Source organism: Amaranthus tricolor, chromosome 2 (genome assembly GCF_026212465.1).
Source record: "Amaranthus tricolor cultivar Red isolate AtriRed21 chromosome 2, ASM2621246v1, whole genome shotgun sequence".
NCBI classification, from domain to species: Eukaryota; Viridiplantae; Streptophyta; class Magnoliopsida; order Caryophyllales; family Amaranthaceae; genus Amaranthus; species Amaranthus tricolor.
The window spans coordinates 29,587,056-29,600,100 of NC_080048.1; the positions used below are offsets into that span (position 1 = coordinate 29,587,056).

A 13,045-nucleotide genomic window follows, 5' to 3' on the forward strand; every position below is an offset into this window, starting at 1 on the left:
TTAAAACAAAAAATGGTTCCCCTAAATTCATCCCCGACGTCTTTTATGTCCCTGGGCTAGCACAAAATTTGTTAAGTGTGGGTCAGTTAGTCCAAAAAGGCTATATGGTAAAATTTGATAATAATCAACACATATATGATCAGAAAAAGGGGCAATTAATCACTACCACTAAAATGGCTCCAAATAAAATTTTTCCACTTAAAATGCAATTGGAGTCTAATACTGCCCTAAGTACAATGGTGAATGAATCTACATTGTGGCATTTGAAATTCGTGACATTTAAATTTTGACAGTTTAAAACTGTTAAAAAATAGAGAAATGGTGATTGGGCTACCACCAATCACTAATGAAAAGAAAATTTGTGAGGGTTGTATCTATGGCAAAATGCATAGATCACCATTCCCAACCTCATCTTGGAGGGCTAGAGCTCCATTAGAGCTTGTCCATGCTGATATATGGGGTCCTATCAGGAATCCATCTCTTGGCGGAAAAAGATACTTTCTGTTGATTGTGGATGATTTTTCACGCATGATGTGGGTGTATTTCTTGGAGAAAAAAATCATAAACATTATCCCCACTTCATGCAATTTAAAGCCCTCACAAAAAAACAAAGTGGGCATTCAATTGGTTCTAAGAACCGATCGTGGGGGAGAATTCACAAGCAATGAATTCAACAAATTCTGTAAACAACACAACATCAAAAAGGAGCTCACAGTCAGACGCACACCACAACAAAATGGTGTTGGAGAAAGGAGAAACAGGACAATTGCTGAAATGGCTCGGAGTATGATGCAAGGAAAAAATTTTCCTAAACATTTTTGGGCAGAAGTTGTCCACACAGCTACTTACATACTTAACAAGTCTCCCACAAAAGCGGTAAGAAGCATGACACCGTATGAAGTTTTACACAAAAGAAAGCCAAGGGTTGAGCACCTCAAAGTTTTCGGGTGCATTGCATATGCCCACATCTCGAAGGAGAATCGGGTTAAGCTAGACGGAAAAGGAGAAAAATGTATCTTCATTAGATACAGTGACGAGTCTAAAGGATATCGTCTCTATCAGCCCGAATCCAAGGAGTTGATCATCTCCAGAGATGTCATATTCAATGAAGGAGCACAGTGGCAATGGAATAAGAGCAATCCAGAAGTTCTAGTGATAGTCATTCCACCTCCAAGCCCAGACCAAGGCGAAGGCACAAGCATGCTAAGATCAACACCAAAAAGCCCAAGAACACCACCAAGCAGCCCTAGATCACCATCAAGCTCGAGTCCAACACCAGAATCAAGTCCAGCACAAGAAGTTCGACGATCACAAAGACCTAGACGTCCTCCAGCCTACTTGGATAAATATCAGTGTAATCATGCTATCATGGCTGTCATTGCCAACGAACCACAAGGCTTCCAAGAGGCAGCACAAGAAGAGGAATGGATTGACGCCATGAATGAAGAAATCAAGATGATCGAGAAGAACCGCACATGGGAGCTTGTTGACAAGCCTCGAGACAAAGAAATAATAGGCCTCAAATGGGTCTATAAGATCAAATACAATGAAGATGGCTCCATTCAAAAGTACAAGGCTCGCCTAGTTGCAAAAGACTATTCACAACAACCCGGAGTTGATTTCAAAATGGCTATCTTATTCAAAATGGGTTTACAAAAAGCCCAAGTGAGCCATCACTTTACATCAAGACACAAGAGTCACATGATTTTCTCATCTTGTGCCTTTATGTAGATGATCTCATTTACATGGGCACTAACTCAAAAATGATCGAAGATTTCAAGAAAGCAATGATGTCGGAATATGAGATGACCGACCTTGGAGCTATGAAATACTTCCTTGGCATGCAAGTTAAGCAAGGTCCGGGAAGAATTTTTCTCTCACATGAGAAATATGTTGAAGATATGCTCAAAAATTTCAACATGAGCGATTGCAAGCCAATGACGACACCAATGGCTACGAATGAGAAACTTTCCAAATATGATGGAAAGGACAAAGTAGACGCATTGCTCTATCGTAGCATGGTCGGATCTCTCATCTATCTCACAAACACAAGGCCCGACATAGTACATGCAGTCAGCATTGTCTCTAGGTTCATGAGTGAACCTAGCAAGGCACATCTTGCAGCAGTAAAGAGGATTCTCAGGTATATCAAAGAAACGAAGAGCCATGGAATAATGTACGAATCCGAAAATGAGTACAAGCTCACGGGCTACACAAACAGCGACTGGGCTGGAAGCATTGATGATCGAAGAAGTACAGGTGGATACGTGTTTCAGATAGGATCGAAGTCCATCTCCTGGTCATCAAAGAAACAGGCAACGGTGGCACTATCATCATCAGAAGCATAATACATATCAACTACGAGCGCAGCATGTGAAGTAGTCTGGCTAAGGAGAATTCTTCAAGACCTACGACAAGATACAGAAGATCCATCCAACTACCATCTATTGTGACAATATGTTAGCCATAGCCATGACGAAGAATCCACTTTTCCATAGTCGCACTAAGCATATCGAGATACGGCACCACTTCATTCGAGAATTGGTCGAGAAACAGGAAATTGAGCTACAATTCGGCAACACGGGAGAGCAGCTCGCAGATATATTCACCAAGGCACCACCAACAGATAAATTCATCCAGTTCAGAAAACAGCTCAGTGTTCAAGAATTTTCATATTAAGGGAGAGTATTAAAGAATTAATCTAGAAAATTCTTAAAATAACTAGAAAAAATATGTATACAAAATATCTATGTAAAATATCTAAGCTAGAAACATCTAGGATATATATCTAGAATATTGTATAAAAAAAATCTAGTTAAGAATATTTTAGGATAAATCTAGATTAATAATTCTTCTAGAATAGACTACCTAACTAGAAAAATAGCTAACATAACCTACTATAAATAGGAGCATATACTTGCATGTAACAACTTAAGCATTAGAATAAATCCATTGCATCATTATTGACTCCATTTCCCACAATACAAATTTATTAATTACAATTCCACTACAAACCCACCACATACCTACTCTTCAAATTTCTAACATGTACACTATACTTTAGGGCTTCTAATAAGGATGATGGTCAATGCTAGGCTTAAGAAGCACGGCAAAGCCCTTAAGCATGTTCTATCATCGTTTTATCGCATTAATGATTGCTTGGGTATTATTAAAGGAAGAAGAGGATAATTGTGAACCCTCTGGAACTGCTGCCAAGGACAAGGAAAAGGAGTAGGAAAGGAAGAAGAATAAGAAAGAAAAGGGGAAGGGTCATGCCGAGCAAACTTAGGGCCCTGACAAAACCCCAAGCCCACCTCGTCGGGACCTTGACAATGATGAGCCTACCCAATTAATATAATCTACCCCTCCATCAAGTTACTTGACCCACTCTCTTAAGAAAATAGCAAGATAAAACTGCTGTTAATTTTGGTATTTTATTATATGTTATGTTTCATGTTCTATTTTATTATGCTTATTTGGACAGATGTAATTTCTAGGCCTTTAAAAAATTATGCTTTTATCTCTTACTAGTTTAACTGTTTATTTGCAGGATATGTTCTATGTATTATATATTTTTTTAATTCTTGGAAATTCCAAGGTTTAGATTTTACCTTTAAAAGCTTAACACTTTGATATTTTAATTTGGTTTGTCTTTCATCATGGGGGAGATTGTAGACTTCACCCCTTGATTAAATTAGTTTTTATAATTTATGATGAAAGAAAAAAATATATATTTATTATTGATCAAAGTGCCATGTGTTGATCTAACTATTATCCTTCATTTGTTGTGCTTTTGATTTCATTAACGTATAAATTAAAATCACAACATTTTGTTTATTTATTATATTGGATAAAATTAAACTAAAAACATCTTTGCTAATTTTCGAATAGGTCATAAATATTTCATTTTATGGTTTTCAAAGCTTTTAAACAATTAACATTCTAAAATAACCTATTTGATATACTAATTTTATTCTATTTTTCAAGGATTTAACATATGCATATTGTTACTCTAAATCAATTTTAACTTATGATAGATTATTCAGAGTGTTGTTTGGATATCACTACAAAACACTATTGAATTAGCGATGGAAAAATAGCAAGCGGAGTAGTTGGTCGCCCCTGGCGACGAAAAGGCGAGAGAATATTTGGTCGCCAACAGAGAAAGTACATTGGCGACGGGAAAAATGGTCGCCAACAAGTGACCCATAGCCATTTTTCTTTTTTTTTTTTTAATTTTATTTCATGGCGACGGGGTGTATCGTTGGCATTTCGTCGCCAAGAAAGACAATATTTTTTTATTTTTATTTTGATGCATGGCGACGGGTGTTGTTTGTCGCCACTTTGTCGCCAGAAAAACCGTGAATTTGGTTTTATTTTTTTTTAAATGAAGGCGACAGTTCTGTTGGTAGCCCTTTGGTCGCCATGTTTTTGAATTTGAGTTCAAAAGTGGCGATGGGTTTGTAATCGTCGTGTTGTCGCCATGTTTTCTTTAAATAAGCTGCAAAATTGTTGTGTATCGTATATTTCGGAAACTAAAGAATCAGAAGAGTTTAGTGATTTTCTTATTCTATTATGTAGCTTGTTTTTTTTATCTTTATATGAGTTGTTTTTATTTATTTTTATTATTTATATTTAATTTTTAGTGTCATTAATTTGATTTAATTTTATTATTTAATTAGTACATATTTTATTTCCTTTGTTATTTACTTGAGTTTTTTATATTTTTTATTATTTTATATTTTATTTTTATTGACGTTAGTATGCTTTAATAATTTTTATTAGAATAATTATATTATTATCATCATATATTGTTATTTTCATTAACTTACTTTACTAATCAGTTGAATAATTATGTTATTATATTATATATAGGTGTTAAAAATGAATTTTAGGCAAGAAAAAAGTTGGATGTACAACCGACGGAAAAATGAAAAGTTTAGTTTAACATTTATAAGAGGGTTGGAAGAGTTTTTAGATTTTGCTCGTACAAAAAGCATGAGTCCTGAGATTAGATGTCCTTGCAAAAAGTGTAAAAATTATTGTTATAAGGAAGCAGATGAAATAAAAGAACATCTAATGAGAACAGGGTTTGTTGAAAATTACTATGAGTGGGAATATCATCAAAATACAGAGATAGGAACAACATCTGATGTTGTAGCGGTAGTGGGAGAGCAATCGTCAAACAATCCAAATCCATACTCACAGATGGTGCATGACGCAGTAGCTAGTGTATTTCCAGACACTTACCATCAGTTTCTTTCCTCCCAGTATGATGTAGTGTCAGTAGATAATGAACCACCGGTACACGTTGACGAATATCCAAACCCTCAGTGTCGACACTTCTTTGAAATGTTAAATTCTTTAAATAGTCCTTTATTTGAAGGTTGTAAAAATCACACCAAGATGTCTATTATTGGTCGACTTACAAAACTGAAGACAGACCATCGTCTCACTGAGAGGTGTTACGACGATATTTGTGCTATTGTGAACAAAGTGTTTCCAGAATAGAATACGACGGTAAACAACTTCTACGAAACGAAAAAACAAATATCTGCCCTAGGATTACCCGTTGAGAAGATAGATTATTGTCCTAACGGATGTGTGATATATTGGGGGAATAATGCGAATGCAACTTGCTGTTATATTTGTAAAACTTCTAGATGGAGAAGAAACAGTAAAGGCGATAAGGTTTCGCGGAAGCAATTTCATTATTTCCCCCTGGGCTCCAGATTACAAAGATTGTATGCTTCAGAGGCAAAAGCTAGGCATATGAGGTGGCATGTAGAGCACCGCACTAAAGATGGAGAGATGATACATCCGTCCGATGCTGAAGTGTGGTTGAAATTTAACAACATGCATCCAGACTTTGCAATGGAGACTCGAAACGTGCGGCTTGGTCTGTGTATAGATGGTTTTAACCCCTTTGGAAGTTCTGTTCAATAGTACTCATCGTGGCCTGTCATTTTAACACCATACAATCTTCCGCCATGGATGTGCATGAAGAAGTCGTATATGTTCTTGACCGTGATTGTCCCTGGGCCGAGTCATCCAAAGCACAACATTGACTTATATCTTCAACCACTAATACAAGAGTTGAATATGTTGTGGGAGGAGGGTATTTATACATGATGTGTCAACAAAGGAGAATTTCCAACTACGAGCAGCTTTAATGTGGACGATCAATGACTTTCCAGCTTATTCGATGTTGTTCGGGTGGAGTACTGCGGGCCGATATGCTTGCCCTTACTGCATGGATGATTCAAGCCTTCTACCTTACGCATAGCAAGAAGGTGTGTTGGTTTGACTGTCATAGAAGGTTTTTAGATAGAAGTCATCCCTATAGGAGAAATAAAACAAATTTCAGATCAGGCATTGTTGAGAAAAGAGATCCACCTATTATTCAGACTGGACATGAATTGCTTGATGAATTAGACCAGTTTGGTTTTTTGAGAGTCAATGAAGATGCACTGGAACATAATAAAGAGGTTAGTAAGTACTCTACTGGATGGAAGAAGAGGAGCATATTCTAGGATTTGCCATATTGGAAAACTAACATGATTCGACATAATTTGGATGTTATGCACATAGAGAAGAATGTTTTTGATAACATTTTCAACACTTTTTTGTGTGTGCCAAGTAAAACAAAGGATCACATCAAGGGTAGACACGATCTGCGTGAACTTGGTATACGTTCAGAATTGCATCCTATAGGTTCGTGTATTCTTAAACCTTTATAAAATTAATAATTAATAATAATTCATGTAACATCTCATCTTCAACATGTTTTTTCTTATTATTTCATGATGTTTATGTTCAATTATGTATGTTTTTTTTTTAATTTCGAATTATGATATATTTTGAGCATGTCGAATGTTATTATTTTGTTTCGTCATTTTTTGTATGTTTTCTAGATTTCGAGCATGTTTCGAAATTTATATTTTTCTAGATTTCTTTTATATTTTCGAATTATAAACTATGGTATACTTTGAGCATGTATTATGTTATATTTTTCTAGATTTCTTTTATTTAAAATGTAACTTTGGAATTATAGAGTAATTTATTTTTAATATGATGTTATTATCTAGTTTCAAAGTTTTTTTATTTTCTTTTATATTTTCGAATTATGGTATAACTTGAGCATGTATAATGTTAATAAAAACAGTTTTTTTTAGTTTTTAAATGTAATTTTCGAATTACTTTAATAGTATACGTAGTAATGTTTAGTTTGGGATGATAAAATTCATTATGTAGATAAAATTGAGACATTTTATGGTATGGATAAGATTGATTTTAGTTGAAAATAATATTAGGGTTTGAAATAAATATTATAGGCAAAATGAGCAGCGACCCTAATGAATGTGCTAGCGACATCTTCTTGAATAATTTGTCGACTAGCAACGACAACAATAGCGACGAAGACAACAATAACCGAGTTCATGGGAGTAGGGAAAATACTCCAAGTAATTCCATACATAATATGGAAGAGGACGATGGAGACGATCCTCGTCCGAATCTTTCATGGCTACCAACCATAAACAAGTAAATATTTTTATCATCTTATTATCATTAATATTTTTTCAATATTAAAATTTCATTGTAAACTAATTTTGTTAATTATTGTAAGATTTAATCCGATATCCGGGAACACCATTGCATCCAAAATAAGGGCTACCTTTAATTATTGGCAAGATGTCGAATGTAGTAGTTGGAAGGGTGTGACCAAACCCACCAAAGATTTTTATTTTAATGAATTTAAGGTAAAATTATTATTTAGTTGTTTATTTTTAGACTTTTTATATATAAATTATTTTAAGTATTTTATTTAATGAAATATTTATGTATTTAGAAACAGTACAAATAGGACCCTCGCCTCGAACATTTCGTTCGAAGGTCATGGGAGAAAAAGGCCGCGCGGATATGCTTTTCAAATGGCGCGGGACGTTGAAAAGCAAGCCTGAATTTAAACCTCCTTCCATCGATAATCAGACCTGGGCGCGATGGAAAGCTGATTGGGAACGCCCAGATAATAAAGCCGTTTCGGCTAGGAATTCCTCCAATAGACGTGGAGGAAGAGACAAAGCTGTAGCCACCCATATAGGTGGCTCAATCCCCCACGCCAGAAAAATGCGGGATTTGGTGAGTATTTAGTTAATTAAGTAGTATTATATTGAATTTTTTTATTATCTTTTGTTTCATTTTAAGTCGTTTTTTTTAATATTTCAGGAGCAATCAAAAGGTCAAAGACCCACAGCCTATGAAATATTTACACAAACACATGGGGTCTTTGACAATGAAACATGGGATTGTTCCCAATGGACGAATAACAAGTCACAAAAAGTTGACGTAATACTCTATTAAACTTGTTTATTTATTTATTTATTTATTTTTAAGTGTCAATTAATACTTTGTTTATTGGTAATTGATTTCTTTGTTTTATTGAAGGATGAATATCGTTCTTTGATGGAGGAGCATCCGACTCGCAACCCAAGTGAAATTTGGTTGGATGCTATAAAAAAATGTAGAAAGCAGTTCAAACAAAAAAAGCAAAGAGGTATTTGGGGTTGGGTTCGCCTCTCAAATTATTTATCCTCCTGAGCCAACGGATATTCCATCTTCTCAGCCTGCACAACCTGATTATGATGCCATTATACAACAAAGGTTTGCGGATTTAGAAGCCCGGCAAATAGAGTTCAATAATCAATTATGGGAAGCGATACAAAGAGGAAATGCTCAGACTGCCTATGAGACTCATCAAAGGCTGACTGAACAAATAACAAAAGAACGAGAACTCTTTTTGAAATTCATTGAATCGCATTTCAATTTGTATCAATCCCCTCCTCCACCTCCTCCAAATGAATGATTAAATATATGTAATTTTTGTGACTTTGTAAATAAACTTTAGTTTTATATATAATATTCCAGCTCTTTTATTTTTATTTATTTGTTTTATGTGTATATATTTTTATCTTAATATTATAACTAATAAAAAATATATATAAATATAATATATATATATATATATATATATATATATACATATATATATATATATATATACATATATATATATATATATATACATATATATATATATATACATATATATATATATATATACATATATATATATATATATACATATATATATATATATATATACATATATATATATATATATACATATATATATATATATATATATATATATATATATATATATATATATATATATATATACATATATATATATATATATATATATACATATATATATATATATATATATATATATATATACATATATATATATATATATATATATATATATATATATATATATATATATATATATATATATACATATATATATATATATACACACACACATACACACACACACACACACACACACACATATATATATATATATATATATATATATATATATATATATATATATATATATATATATATATATATATATATATATATACATATATATATATATATATATATATATATATATATATATATATATATATATATATATATATATATATATATATATATATATATATATATATATATATATGTATATATGCACGGCGACAGGCAACGAAACAGCTATGAACACGTGGTCGCTATGCTGGCGACGAGGAAATGGTCGTCAATTGGTCGCTGATACTGGCGAGAGAGTTGGCGAGGAGAATCTTTAATTTGTGGTCATGTCAGACAGGTCCTTGGCGATGCGCATCTCGTCGCCCGATAGTCGCCAACTTTTCCTGAAAATATGGCGAGGAAACGGCGTCCATTTTGGAGTTGGCGACGAACGAAAAGGCGACCACTTCGAAGCCCGTCACCCGCCCGTCGCCAAGCTCACTTTTTGACCATTTAGCTATCAAATGGCGACGAAATGAGGTGTCTCCAATTCAATAGTTTTTTGTAGTGCGTATACATATGTGTTGGGTTACGTATATTTGTTGGATTAATGATATTACATTTTTGTTGGCTTATCTCTCTATATATATAGAAAAAGAAAGTCTACTAAAAGCCCGTCTCATCTTGGAAGGAGCCCGTACAAGTATCATTTGTTGTTTAAAAACATAAATGAAACTGAAAAACAAACTAAGTACTTGCTTTAAGATGTCATAATGATTGCGATCATTTCCGCAAAAATAAGCACCTTGAACTAAAAGTGAACCCAGTTAATATTTCTATTGAAATACTTTAATGGTATGTTTGGCAACTTGGAATTCATTTTCAAATGTTAAATTGTGCCAAATACTACGTTTGACAAATTTTAAATTTGGAAATGGGGAATTGGGTCAATTCCCTAGAATTGCAGTTACAATGTAAAATTTGATCAAGTATCAAAATTTGCAAATTCTAAGTTTATAAGTGTTATTTACAATTCTTGAATTCGAATATCAAAATTAAATTCTATATATTCAAATAAATTCTATGTTTCCAAATACTACGTAAAAGAAAATAGGAAATAAATTATGAACGGAATAAGGCAAGAAAATTAAACTCAGTCCGTTAGATGTTCATAATGACCGCGATCATTTCCACAAAACCACTACAGTTTTGTAAATTTCCTCATCACTGTTACATTTTTCTTGGTATTATTTGTTTCTATTTCGGTAATGAAACGAGAAGTGCAAAAGACACTTAAAATACCTAGAGATAGGCGTAATCGGGTACAACTATCAATATGCTGAAAGAGTTTATGATCCTTCCGCTGATGAGACCTCAAATCCTGCAATACAACGTTAGTCTTGTCCGAGGGTGATCTCTCTGAAAACCCCTCCGACGCTCAAGTCAGATCGGGAGACAGAAAGTAATGAATATATGATAATGAATGAATACAAGATTAACGGATTGTAGGATGAGTTCAGATCAATTGAAGGAATATTTGGTTCAGTATATATTGTACGTAGGAGGGTGAATATTTATTGTGGTGTACGGAATAGAGGTTGGATGGTGAATTAATGTGGGAATCATGGGTATGATGGGTGAGTGGTAGGTTATGATGAGTAGTGGATAGTTATTTTAAGAAGTTATTAAACTGAGTTGGGTGGTTAGGGTTTGACTAAATAAGTTACGGGTTTATTTATTTGACCCAATAACACTAGCCCCACGCATAAAGAGCGATAGATGAGGGAATTTAATGTAGCGAGGGTATCAGTCTTTATTCGGAAAAAATCATACCTGTGATGCAGATCAAATAAATATTCGGAAGAAACCATGCAATAAGGTCCGAATAAGGTAAACTTCGAATTCTTGCCTCGATGGGCCCATGATGGTGGAAGCCCCATGAAATATAAATATTTGGCCTTTGGGCTACTTTTGATGATTCGACTTTAGAGCCTGATATGATGATTCGGCATTTGAGCCTAATATGAGGATATGGTCTGGCAGTCAAACACCTGTGACTTAGATAAGGAATCATACTAGATGAATCCTTCGAAAGCATGGATGAATATTCGGATCAGACATAAGTCTGCATTTAAGGAATATTTGGATCGGACATAGGTTCGCATTGCCCAGCCGTCAATCACCCGGGACTTAGATAAGGAATCATACTTGGTGAATCCTTCAGAAGAATTGATGAATATTCTGATCGAACATAGGTCCGCTTTGCTCAACCGTTAATCATCCGAGACTTAGATAAGGAATCATACTAGGTGAATCCTTCGAAAACGTTGATGAATATACTGATCGGACATAGGTCCGCTTAATAAGTGATAGAGTTATCAAGCTAGGTGATACTCGCATGGATCCCACATTCAAACTAGATGAAAAGTTAGAAAACTAAGATAAAGGCTTAGACAAATATCGCCTAAAATCATTAATTTTGGGACTTTAATAATAATATACTTTCAAACTAGTTGAAAGTTTAGATGATTCCATATTATGACGAATAACGCCCACATGTTGGGACTTTAATAATAATATGACTTCAAACTAGTTGAAAGCTCAGATGATTCCATAATGTGACAAATAACGCCCACGTGTTGGAACTTCAATAATAATATGACTTTCAAACTAGGTGAAAGCTAACTTTATACATTCATCATTAAAAACCACATATATGTAAGACTTAATATATTAAGAATAATAATGGTGAAGTATTGAATTTCCATGCATAAATAATAAATAATTCTTTCAATATGTGTCAGTATCATACTTGATCACGTTCCACATCGACCCATGAATACAACAAATACAAAACACCCGATATACGTTGATGAATAAGAGTAAGAATAACCATATGATCATCATTAGATTAATACAATATATTCTTCACTTGGCAATACTAGTCAAAGATTTGTATCCTTTATGCAGCATTTCATTAGAAGGCCATGGTGATGATTTTGCTTTATGTATCAAGTTACCTGAGATTATTCTCTCATGGATGGATGGTTCGAACCTCTGTCAGATCATACCGGGATCCAGCCATTACAATCAATATAGGTAGTTTTTCGGGGATCAGATTTATAGATCATAGTTTGAACTATTGTCAGATCGTACTCGGATCCAACCAATACAGTTAATGTAGGTAGTTTTCCGGGGATCCTATATAGATAGTTTGAACCAATTCAAATCGTACCCGAATCCAACCAATACATTGAATTAGGCAATATTTGGAGTAATTTTTCGACGGAAAGCACTTGGTTGCAGCAAGTTTGAAATGTTTTACGGATCATTTAATCCTCTAGATAGTGCATCAAACCAAACTTCAACATTGGGATTAAATTTTTTTGTCATTTGAAGTTGGTTTTAAAATGTTCTGCGAATCTAATAACCCATTAGAAGGTGAATCAAACTGAACTTGGGTTCGACTTTATGATAATACATCATGACAATTACTCAACTGGGTCTTCGATGATTCGGTCATAGCATAACTCAGCTACCCTCAATACTCAGACAATTTTGCGAAATTATTGGAGGGGTCCGAGTTTTTTTGATGATCGGCAAAAGATAAAACATGTATAATAACCTTAGACAAGAGAATCAGGCTACACAAATTATCCCACAA

General features: G+C 33.9%; 1 non-coding gene across 1 annotated transcript; it reads right to left on the bottom strand.

Moving 5' to 3' along the window:
• Positions 1-10,528: 10,528 nt before the first annotated feature.
• Positions 10,529-10,615, bottom strand: LOC130807090 (small nucleolar RNA SNORD25). Its single transcript, XR_009040463.1, has one exon. It is a non-coding gene; the product is annotated as a small nucleolar RNA SNORD25 (small nucleolar RNA).
• Between the last annotated feature and the right edge of the window lie 2,430 nt (positions 10,616-13,045).